The sequence below is a fragment of the Galleria mellonella genome, unplaced genomic scaffold, assembly GCF_026898425.1.
Source record: "Galleria mellonella isolate WM207_F2 unplaced genomic scaffold, CSIRO_AGI_GalMel_v1 utg257, whole genome shotgun sequence".
Taxonomy (NCBI): Eukaryota; Metazoa; Arthropoda; class Insecta; order Lepidoptera; family Pyralidae; genus Galleria; species Galleria mellonella.
Genome location: NW_026442054.1, coordinates 450,226 through 463,175, shown reverse-complemented (window position 1 = coordinate 463,175; position 12,950 = coordinate 450,226). Strand labels below are relative to the sequence as shown.

The 12,950-nt window shown below is 35.4% G+C and overlaps 1 protein-coding gene across 4 annotated transcripts in view; it reads right to left on the bottom strand.

Moving 5' to 3' along the window:
- Nucleotides 1–12,950, bottom strand: part of LOC113509956 (inverted formin-2) — a 133,915-nt gene that overhangs the window by 96,489 nt on the left and 24,476 nt on the right. The gene's annotated exons all lie outside the window — the stretch shown is intronic.

Below are 12,950 nucleotides of genomic sequence, written 5' to 3'. Positions count from 1 at the left end.
GGTCGACCTGCTCGCGGTTCCCCCTGGAAACTATCATGGTTAATTCCTGATGAATTCATCATGATGGGCTAACTGGCCTGTTTTCATTCTCATCTATCACCCTTCACTGGTGCTTCGCCAGCGTATCCCGTTAGCGCAGGCGGGGTTGCCATACTATTTTCACCCATAAAAAAAAAACGGTATATACTGACGAGGGATACTAGTGAGGGATGATAGGTAAGAATGAAAAAGCAGGTCAGTTAGCCCATCGTAATGAATACACCTAGAATTCAGCACAATGGTTTTCAGGTGGGCCACGGAGAGGTTAATCTGACATGATATTGCTAGCAATAGGACTGGTAGTTCACATTACTAATAATCCCTCCCCCCTTTCCCAATTAGAGGTTTTTAGTGTTTGTAAACAAGGCATTAAACGTATAAAAGTATTACTACATTGCAAAAAAACTAGTGTCTGGATTTAAAAGACGAGTGCATGCAGATAAATGTTAAAGTTTATAAAGATAGGTTTATTTTATTTGCTCTCACTTACCATATAATCACCAATACGCAATGGAGTAAACGACTGTTATTGTATTTCTATATTAATTCAGCATTGTTTCTTAACAAAAATTTGTTTGTAGGTTTTGGGAGCGAATTACAAGTGTTTACGAACAATATGTTTTTGTTGAAATAATTTATAATTTAATTTAGATTATTATGGCATGGATGGGTGACAATGAAGAAACCTGTTTAATTAAAAAGAATCATTAGAATTAGCTGACATTTAATAAAGACTCAAAAAAGTTTTCTTCTGTATTAGTTCCATACTGACTTGGTTAACTTGAAATCGATTTATTTAATTTGGAAATGTATTTTAAAAATATTCATACAAAAATAGTCATAAATACTGTTTTATTAAATTGTATTATTTTTCAATACACATACTGACTAACATCAATTTTAAAATAACCGATTTGGGTAATATGTATAAACTTTTTGATCACTGAGACATAATTGTTATATTTGTTAGAGATAGATAATTAAATAAATATTATAAATTTGGAGGAAACAATAAAGAGTATCTATCTATCTACTTAACTTAAAACCTAACTCTTATACTAACTTTCCCTATTTGCCTTTTTAATTTTTACTTTATCTAAGAGTCGAATTCGACAAACCTCTTTTATTAATTTATGTACAAATCTTAGATTATATAAATAGAGCATCGAAAAACGGGTTAACTTTTCGTCAACTAATTGTCGAATTAACTGACTAATTTTTTTATTAATGTTCTAAATACTTTAGCACATAATGTATCTTGACGTATCTATATTTAATTATTTAATAAAATAGCATTAAAAAAATTGCAAAAATTATAAAACAAAATAAATATAAAAGTTATAAACGATTATATAAATATTTATCACGCAAAATTGTATGAAAAAGTTGACCTGTTTTTCTCGAAGAATTTATATGTAGACACTCTACCTATATAATCTAGATACATATCGATAAATGTCATTAAATTATATCTATGTAGTATTTGTTTCCCTAACAAAATAAATAAACTTTGATTGCAAAACTGGCAATACTAGAATTAGTGGTGTCCGGCAAAGTGCATTATTATCCAATTCGATGCTATATGCGTCTGTCACATAAATCTTAATGGTTACTGGACGCCATAATAGGGTGCTCCCTTTCTCATGAACTATGGCTCGCCATTGAGGATATGGCATAGAGTATAGATGTTATTACTGATATAGCATATATGAAGTAGCATATACAACATTTCCTTTTATGGCAACACTACATATATTGTGCCAAAATCATAAACATTTTTTAAAAAATCTTATTAATTAATAACTATAATAAACAGTAAGCATTTAAATGTAATGGTAACTAAAAACAAAAAGTATATAAATATTGAAGTATCTATAACACAATTGAAATTTTTATTTCCGCCAAATTAGTAATTCCCTCCGAAACTAAATAATAACATCAAAATGGCGCCGGCAGGTGGTTCGGAAATTCCCGCCACAGAATGCGGCGCCGACTGCCGGCTATTTCGAAGCTTTTTTACTTTTTCACGGGACAAAATTAACATCACCCATTCACCGCTCGACTCTTGACACTTGTGGTTAATTTTTTTTTTACTATTGGAATGCTTTAACAGACGTTTAGAGTAATTTTCTTCATTTCAGTCGCAGTAGTAGTTTTGTGGCTAGTTCATCAAATGCAATTAGTAACAACCTGGTTTGAAGGAATTCTTCACAATAATAGAGCTCAAAATTTCAATTACAAAATCTTCAAAATTTAATTTACGATAATTTCAGGACATAGAATTATACCATGGTAGCATGAATGCCTGACATTATGAATTTAAAAGTTAAAATCGTCTATTCCATTTTTTTAGATAAAGTATTTCCTAAAAAAAATACATTTCTTTTAGCGATAAGGCCACCTTTTGTAATATTTTTTAGCAATAAAACCGCCTTTTGCACATTCTGTATAAATACTCCTTATATACATCTCTATTGTGCGCAATAAAGAGTTTATTATTATTATTATTACAAATCGAAATACTTGGGTTGATTACAGATTAAGTTAGTTAAGTTCATGCACTCCTCAATCTACGAGATATAAGAATCAAATTGAATTTAGAACATTAGCTCGCGAAATATTATGTTATTTCTACAATGATTAAAAACGGAAATTCCACAATTTATTATTAAATAAGTGTATCAATATAACCAGTGTTCAAATATAGCGGTCCACGGTACACAACTGTTCAAATATTCGCAATGAGACAAACAATAACAAACGTGAAATATGGCAACGTTCCGGCTGTTATAGATGTTTTACTTTTGTTGTCAACAGTTTGTTGTCGCTGATTGATGTGTTATTAAATTCTGTTTGGCTCAGATTAATTTGCATATCCACGAAGGCGGAATATCACTCGGATTGGTCATGTCGTGAGCAAGACTCATAATTTGTGGACTTTAACATTATTTTTTAAACTTATGTTCTTTTTTTAACGACTTCCTATACATGCACATTCAAAACGTTGCCTAATCTAGAGGGATTTTTTTTTATTATATGGGTCTACAAAGAAGTCCGCGATGGTATATATTTATCTTTTAAGGATAAACACAATATCCATCTAATCAGGGGGGAAAGGGATTGTTAGTAATGGAGACTGAGAATCCCATTGCTAGCAATATATCCAACCAGGTCGACCTCCTCGCGATATCATGGTTAATTTCTGATGAATTCATCATGATGGGCTAACTGGCCTGTTTTCATTCTCATCTATCACCCTTCATTGGTGCTCCTCCAGCGTATCCCGTTAGCGCAGACGGGGCTACCATACCATTTTCACTCATTAAAAAAAAACCATTAGTAGCAATATATTCTATCACTTTGACCCCTACGCGGTTTCCTCTGGAAACCATTATGGTTTACTCTTAATGTATACGTCACTATAGGCCAACTGAACTAACTTTAACTACCATCCCTTACTAGTGCCTCGCCAGCGAATACCGTTAGCGCAGGTGGGGTTACCATTATATTAAAGATATTTAAAAAATATAATCTATTTAAAAAAAAATTATCATATCTTATTTTCCAAAACACAATTTTGCAAGCAGCACTTTTTGAAGTCAGAAATAAGTTTAGAGCAAGACTTGGTCTTGAACTTGGTCTCTGCTCTAACTTATTAGGGCGCTGCCTTTGGCTTTGTTCATTAAATCTACCTTGTTAAGGACCAATAACCGTTAGGTGGAGCCACTGCAATTGATGAATTAATTACGTAGGCCTAATTAATCCAAGTCCACCGGAAGAACCATAAATATTGACAGTTTTTTTTTTTTTATAACACACACATAGTTCGCCACGTCTTGATAGAATTCACACGTCGACATAGTTAATGGTCGACGACCCGTCGTAAAATGGTGACCGTTTATTCACGTTTGGGTTATTGATGGTTTATTGATTTCGGGGCTATCGGAATAGTAATAACCTATGGGATAGGTAGCTAAGCAATTATTTTGCATTGTAAAATCCACGAGTGCGTACTGTGAATAATTAATTGAAAATTGTTTTGGAATACCTGCTATTCATTGTGGACTAGCCATTCAGCCCGGCTTAGCACTGATAGATAGAAAGATAAATTTACATACATACATACATATATATCTAGAACCCCCCACCCCCCACCCCCCACTCCCTTATGGGAGAGATCATGTTCAGCAGTAGACAGTTAATGCCTAATATGACGATCCATATCTGTCACGCCTGTCTCCCATTAGGGTAGGCATAAACAATAGAACGCTAAATACTTCGATTCAAACAGACCTCTTTAGCTTTCTCCGCATTCATCAATCTTTTTATACACTTTCATCAATTTTCGCTACTTTACCATAATAAATCCTCTTTGAAGTCCCCCATACTGCAGTCTCTTTCTTAAATAGCGTTCATGTACATACTAGATGGAGACTTTGTACAAACTTCTATCCCATTCGTGTTACTGCCGTGCAGCAATTGTTTACATGGCTGTGTTTCGGTTTGAAGGGTCGGATATGGCAGTGAATTTGCAAGATATAGAGGCATAACCTTAGCAATGACAACGCAAGGGGGTGTCATGGGCATATCATCTGAAATATGTCCATGGTACTGTCCGTGTCTATATGCGACGGTTACCACTTTCCTCTAGGTGGACCGTCAGCTTGTTTGCCATTCTAAGTTGCATAAAAAAAATAAAGAATTATCTAGTTATAATACATTTTTATTATATTAGTAAAATTAATCTAAACTAAGTACGTAACTTGTTAAGCGATGTTAACTTATTCTTGACTTAACGTTTCGTAAGAGACGAACTAAACTTAATCAATACCAAACCGACATACCTGTTGTCGAGATGATATTAATAATCTATTGCCTATACAAGGAACCGAACCAAGGACGTCCGGTTAGATGCCGTGACACATTGAAATATTAGCGATGCTGCCTGTGAGGAATTCATATAGGTATTGTTATGCTTGGGTATTACATAAAAAAAACGATGTTCAATATAGTTTTTTTTGCCCTTGCACTTTTTATACGAAGGCAGAAATTAAAAGGTGTTAGCTGTTAGATTCTAATATCATTGTTTACTAGTTTAGACCCCCGACGATGCGTGGTAAGTGAACCACAATTTTAGTAGTTCCACTATTTGACAATAGATGGCGCTTACTCTATTTTTTTAGATATTTAATAAACTCTTGATTAAGTAAACTAACGTTAATGGAATAAATATGAAAAACCTTAATATATATCTTTTAACTTAAAGTCTTGACTGAGGCAATTTACATGTTCAAACGATTAGGGCAACTAGTAAATAGGCACACAGACAAAGTATGTAAGGCAGCGGTACCCATGTAAACACCTTTGCACGTTTTCCTCTAGTATTACTTTTTTTTTTAATGAGTGAAGATGGAACGGTGACCCCGTCTGCACTATCGATATACGCTGGCGGAGTACCAGTGAAGGATGACAGATGAGGATGAAGGTAGGTCAGTTGGCCCATAGTGACCATTGAACAAGAATGAACCACTATGGTTTCCAGGGAGAACCGCGTGGAGGTCGACCTGGTAGGGTGTATTGCTAGCAATGGGGCTGTTAAATCTCATTACTAACAATCCCTTCCCCCTCCCTCACCCTCTAGTATTACTAAACAAGTTAAAACTTTCAAGCACAAGTACATGAAAGCTTTCTTTAATCAGATATTGGATGGGACAGGTTATCAAAGCAAGAGCGTCATGACTATGATCGCTCATTTACTAACATAGGTTAAGTCAAAATGGGCCTTATAATTAATTAAAATGGTTTCAAAAGTCGATTTTGAAGTACTATTCGTGTTTCTACCGGGATTGTGTTTGCATGGCTGTGTTTCGGTTTGAATTTACTGAATTTACTGGGTACAGAGAAATAACACCTGAGTCCTCAGGAGTGGCAACGCATGGGGGGTATCATGGGCGAAACAGTATACTCTGTTATGTGCATGGTACTGCTCATGTCTATAGGCGACGGTTACCACTTTCCATCAGGTGGGCCGTCAGCTTGTTTGCCTAACCGAAACACAGCCATGCAAACACACTTTAATCACTCATTGAAAATTGATTATAACATTATTGTAATTCAAATGTAGATGTATATGTATGTATGTAATAACATTATAAAATATGTATTCCCCTAATTAAAATAATAAAATATTTAATATTTAATCATCATATATTATTTCTACGATTTAAGTTTTTTTTTTTTAATTAAAAAAATAATGACCGCATCGTCAATCCCCTGGCCGTCGTGTTCTATTTGTACGGAATGTCAACGACTAACAATGATTAAAGCGTTCGCGACACTTGACACTGCGCATTCTACGAAGTGTCCATTATGTCTATTTCAGGAGGCAATTGTTGCTTTCTTGTCATCGACTGGGTGTGCCATACTGTTCCAGTTTGAACTTGAAACAATGCGAATTTCATTCTATCTATACATATATACATTTTTTTTTATACAACTTAAAATGGCAAACAAGCTGATGGCCCACCTGATGGAAAGTGGTAACCGTCGCCTATAGACATGAGCAGTACCATGGACATAACAGAGTGTATGAAGGGTTGAAGTATTAAAGGGTGGGATATGGCGTGAATTTACAGGGTACAGAGGAATAATACTTAAGTCCTCAGGAATGGCAACGCATGGGGGGTATCATGGGCGAAACAGTATACTCTGTTATGTCCATGGTACTGCTCATGTCTATAGGCGACGGTTACCACTTTCCATCAGGTGGGCCGTCAGCTTGTTTGCCATTCTAAGTTGTATAAAAAAAAACAGACATACAGAAAATATTTCTAAAAAATATTGTTTTTACATTTTAATGGACTTATATTAATTTTTCTTCAATATCTAATTATAGACATCGCCTAGTTATAATTTTACTAATAGTTAAATAAAATGGTCCAAATAAGATTTTTATCGACAAAAAATAACAAAAAAACAACAAACACAGGGCGATGGTGAAAACGTGACGAAAAATAACAATTCTAACCCCCTATTAGAATGAAGATTAATGCATTCTAAACGTTCTACCTATTCCAACACGGATCTCTATTCCCCATCTCTCTCGTACATTTGGTAGATTATACATCTATCTCGCTCTCAACGCAGCAACAGGTAGCGATATAAATGTAGCTTTATAAATAGATTGAATACTTAATCCCTTTATAGGAAACATACCGTTCCATAGGTCAGGAATGCAAATAAATATAGACACGATACTGTGCTAGAGGGAAATAACCAATTTGTCATAATGTGTTTACTATAACGAAAAGGACAGTGGTTCTCAACATTTTTTTTTTTTTTTTTTTTTCTATACACACACGTAGTAACGTTGTGTGATATATTCACTGATTGTAGGTAAGCCAATTTTGATGAGTATTTTATTTATTTATTTACACTTCATTGTGTCAATTAAAAATAACAAATACAATAACTTTTAATGAGATGATACAAAAAGCGGCCTTATAGCTCAGTAGTCTTAGGGGGAAAGGGATTGTTAGTAATGGGGTCAAATAAATTACAAGCAATATACCCTGTCAAGTCGACCTCCACGTGGTTCCCCCTGGAAACCATCGTAGCTAATTCTAGTTAAATTCGTCACGATGGGCTAACTGACCTGTTTCATCCTCACCTATCATACTTCACTGGTGCCCCGCCGGTGCATAGCGCGGGTGGGGTTACTATTTCATTATCACCCATAAAAAAAACTCAGTAATCTCTTCCAGACAATTCTTTGGGTAGAGGACATTGAGAATTATTTTTATTCATTCAAGAATTATATTTATTTTCTATAGAATAACTTACGCAAAACTCTGATGGCGCCATATAAAAAAAAACTACAGGCTTTAATGAGATGATACCCCACAAAATCGTCGTGATTCCTTATAAATCAATGTAATCTCTTCCATCCCCGTATATCATTCTTTGGGTTTCCCTAGTACAACATAAAATGACGCCGTGTAGTCCCGGCATTATTTTTATTCAAGAGGCGACGAAGGGAATTATATTGAGTATTTTCTATAGAATAACTGTAGTTGCTTGGCAACTAACTCAAAACTACAAAGATTGTTAGTAATGGAGACTGAGAATCGTGTCAAAACAACAGTAAGTAATCATTGGAGAAACTACTAGCTCGAAATTAACTATAATAGTTTAATATGCTAGATCTCATCATCCTCATCTATCACCCTTCACTGGTGCTACGCCAGCGTATCCCGTTAGCGCAGGCGGGGTTACCATACCATTTTCACTCATCAATAAAAAAAAAACTCCCATTACGTGGAAGGCCTATCTTCAGCAATGGACAGTTAACCTTTGGTATAATAAAAACCAATAGGACATATGAAATTTCATTAAAAAAAAAATGTCCTCTCATATCTTGCTTATTTAACACTGACTACTGGTCTCTTAAGGAGGTAATGAAAAACCCTCTCATACCACTGAAAGCGAAGAGCGAAACATTTAATTCTTGTATTCTGCCTGTTATGACATATGGATGCCAAACCTGGAGCTTAACTTAACATACATAAATTAGAAACTTGCCAATACAGTATGGAACGAAGTATACTGAACGTCAAATTAAAAGACAAAACTGGATACTATAAGGAAGAGAACTGGATTCACGTTTGTTACTTACTGTATTAAGAAACTAAAATCGAGGTGGACGGGACGTACGATTAGAATAAATAAAGAAAAATGTTCTAAAGATGTTACAGAGTGGTGTCCGAGACAATATAAGAGAAAAAAGGGAGACAGCGTCGTAGATGGGAGGACGATATCAAAAAAATAGCGGGACACACCTGGAAAAGACGAGCGCAGAATCGCATTCAGTGGCGAACTCTGGGGGAGGCCTATGCTGGACAGCAGGACAATATTCACGTACCAGTGTCAAATGTCAAACAATTAAATAAATTATTATAACTATATTGTAAGATTGTTAATAAAGGCTATTATTATTCCACTATCTCGAGGAGAGAGAGCTTGCACTGAGCACCATAAAACACCAGAAAATAGCGACGTATTTCCGACCTTGTGTTCTTCTAGAGGTAGGTAGTAGCGCAGCCTTCGTGAGGTCTCCGAACATCTGTTCTTCGGGAATGTTAAGGTGGGTTTTCGCAACGCCACTTTATATGGTGAAACGGGTCATTGCTATACTGGCGACCTTACGCGCATATGCGCTCGCGCATGAGTCTGTAACGTGTTTACTTTGATTTGATATATTAATATATTGGTTTTATTTTATATTATTGTTTTTATAGAGTTGGTTGTGGATACGTTTTAAGCGCCATATTGGAGTTTGACAATTTAATTAGTATTTTGTGAGAGGCTATAATTTCATTTTTCTAATATTAGTTAGGAGGGGGGAGGGATTGTTAGTATTGCGGACTAATTGTTTTATTGCTGGTAATGTACCCAGGTCGACCTCTGCGTGGTCCCCCGGGAAACCATCGTGTTGAACTCCAGGCGTATTCATCACGATGGGCTAACTGACCTGCGTTTACGTTCTTACCTGTCATCCCTCACTGGTGCCCTGACAGTACATACCGCATAGGCGGAGTTACTATTACATTATCATCCTTAATGGATGATAATGTAATGGTAACTATGTGGTGCCCCGCCAGCGTATACCGATAGCACAGGTGGGGTAACCATTCCATTATCGCCCATTAAAAAAAAGCCTCCACGTCGTTCTCTCGTCGTCGTTAATCCTCATCTATCATCTCTCACTGGTGCCCTGCCAGAGTATACCGATAGCACAGGCGGGGTTGTCATTCCATTTTCAGCCATTAAAAGACATGGTTTCCTTAAAAACTATCATGCTTAATTCCTGTTGAATTCTTCACAATAGGAGAAACGTGAAACGTGAATTTACAGGATACAGAGGAATAACACCTGAGTCCTCAGGAATGGCAACGCATGGGGGGTATCATGGACGAAACAATATACACTGTTATGTCCATAGTATTGTTCATGTCATTCTAAGTTGTATAAAAAAAACTGACCTAACTTCGTCCTCATCAGCGTAAACCAAAACCAAAACAAAGCAAAAAACCAAGACATAGACAGGGTTATTTATTGTTATTTAAAAGTAACTGCTCCATTCGATAACAGATGGCGCTTTACAATATATTCAGGTGTTTATTTATTTTATTTAAGCTTTAAAGAATGCTGAAGTGGAGTGACGTTCTGAAGAAGGGTCAAATTAAAAGTACCCGTAACCGGCGAGCGTGTATGAAAAGATCGATGAATGTGGAAGAAGCGAAAGTGGTTTGTTTGAATCGAAGCATTTGGCGTTCCATTGTTTCTGCCTACCCTAATGGGAGACAGGCGTGACAGATATGTATGTATGTATATAGAATCACAGCCAAATGTATGGAGTGCAGCAAGTGATATAAAGGGTCGTTAATGAGTCAGTGATGACTTACAACGTCCCACGCGAGTTGCAGCTTAAAATAATCGTCAGTTCTCAGAACATACCTACTTGTGCACCAACAATTTCATTCGGACACATAAATACCTACATTATTTGTAGACATCATGTTTTATTACAACCAGGGGGAGACTTTGTACAAAAATCGTTTGCTTGGGGACATCTGTCCCATTCGTGTTTCAACCGTGAAGCAGTTGTGTTTACATGGCTGTGTTTCGGTATGAAGGGTGGGATATGGCGTGAATTTACTGGGTACAGAGAAATAACATCTGAGTCCTCAGATGCAACGCATGGGGGGTATCATGGGCGAAACAGTATACTCTGTTATGTACATGGTACTGCTCATGTCTATAGGCGACGGTTACCACTTTACATCAGGTGGGCTGTCAGCTTGTTTGCCATTCTAAGTTGTATAAAAAATATTGATATTGGACTACAATGTTTAGATATTTCTGTATATAACTCATCCCTTATACTCTCCTGGAAGAAACCATTATGGTTTACTCTTAATGTATACGTCACTATAGGTCAACTGACCTAACTTTATCTTTAACTATCATCCCTTACTAGTGCCTCGCCAGCGAACACCGATAGCGCAGGTGAGGACTATATTTGGCTGTGATTCTACATACATACATACATACATATCTGTCACGCCTGTCTCCCATTAGGGTAGGCAGAAACAATGGAACGCCAAATGCTTTGATTCAAACAAACCTCTTTCGCTTCTTCTACATTTATCAATCTTTTTATACACGCTCGCCGGTTACGGGTACTTTTAATTTGACCCCTCTTCAGCACGTCACTTCGCTTCAGCATTCTTTAAAGCTTAAATAAAATAAAATAAATAAACAATACACTTGAATATATTGTTGCTTATTTTTGATCACTACATGCGTAATTACACGTAGTATAAATGAAGTCCCAATGTCATACAATGTCCATACAAGTGGTACGACGAGGTACTGAAATCAATAACTCAATTAAAAGTGGACAGTTCTAAGATAGAATGATGTTTCTACACCTCTTAGCAAATCGTACATTGCTACTTATTGTGTGGTACATATCATACGCTTACGCGAGTACGAGTTTAAATCTATAAATTTTTTATATACAAGAAAAAAGAAATTCCTTTTTTATAAACGAAAAACAAAACGTACCAATAAATAATTTATCGTTTTATAGATATCTAATATATTTAATAAATAATAAAATATGTTTTACAAGTAGATTCTCTACCAGTCAACCCAATGGTTCACTGGTTGAAAACACCGTCCAGTGTTAAGTCCGCCAAATGTACATAGAATTTTACTGTGCATTAAAGTTTAAATAAATAAATAAAAATAAATAGATTAATAATAATGGAACGGTAATTTTATGAACTTGTTCTGAGCTGGCAACATTAACAGGGATAATTTACTATCTTTACGAAGAATATAAGAAATAAAAGTCATTCCTACTGAACGTTTTTTTTTATTTAAGCTGTAATATATATTTTTTAACTTTACCATTTAATTTATCAAGTATATATATATATATATATATATATATATATATATATATATATATACTATATATATATATATATCATCTGATAAGGGCTGAACTTAATATTTAAACGAATATTCCCTATTTCAAAACATAAATACATAATTTTCAACTGTCAACATTGTTAAGTGCGCCTGCCAAGCGTGGCAACCAATGACAAAACCCCGCAAGGAGGAGGCTCATGTTCAGCAGTGGACAGTTAAAGGCTGGTATAATAATAATAATGACTGTGAAATGTAATAATAAAAACGATTCTTATAGTAGCGAAAATTTTAACACAATTCACACGCAACGTGAACCTCCTGTCACTTGCACCACAAGCCAACCATTGACCAACCAACAAGCGCTAAGTGACAACAATTGTGCAATTACAATCAATCGCTTGTAATTGAAAAGTTGTGAACAAGGAATTAATGTGAACGTATATTATTTAGATACGCATATATGGGGGTGCGTTTGCAACAAGTGAGCGACGTGAATATTGTGAAAAAGATTGATCTATGATTGATTATTGAGTGATTGACTAGCTGTACTCATGGTTGGAGTTAAACCCGTACTGTTGTACTGTCAGTATAGGAGTCAGTCGTCGCCTTTTTGTTGATAATGGCTGGAAATTTTATGGTATATATACCAAATATACAATATATATATATATAGACTAGCTGACCCCGTAAACGTTGTTTTACCACTTATTGCGAAATATAAAAATCGCGATTAAAATACAGGGGTGATCGTAAAACGATGACAATTTAAAGTTGTATGTATTTTTCAATGCTAAATCACAATAAAATAAAAATGGAAAAATTTGTAAAAAAAAAAAATAAAAAATAATATTTTTTTGGGGAGGGTCACCCTTATCATTGAGGGGTATGAAAAATAGATGTTGGCCGATTCT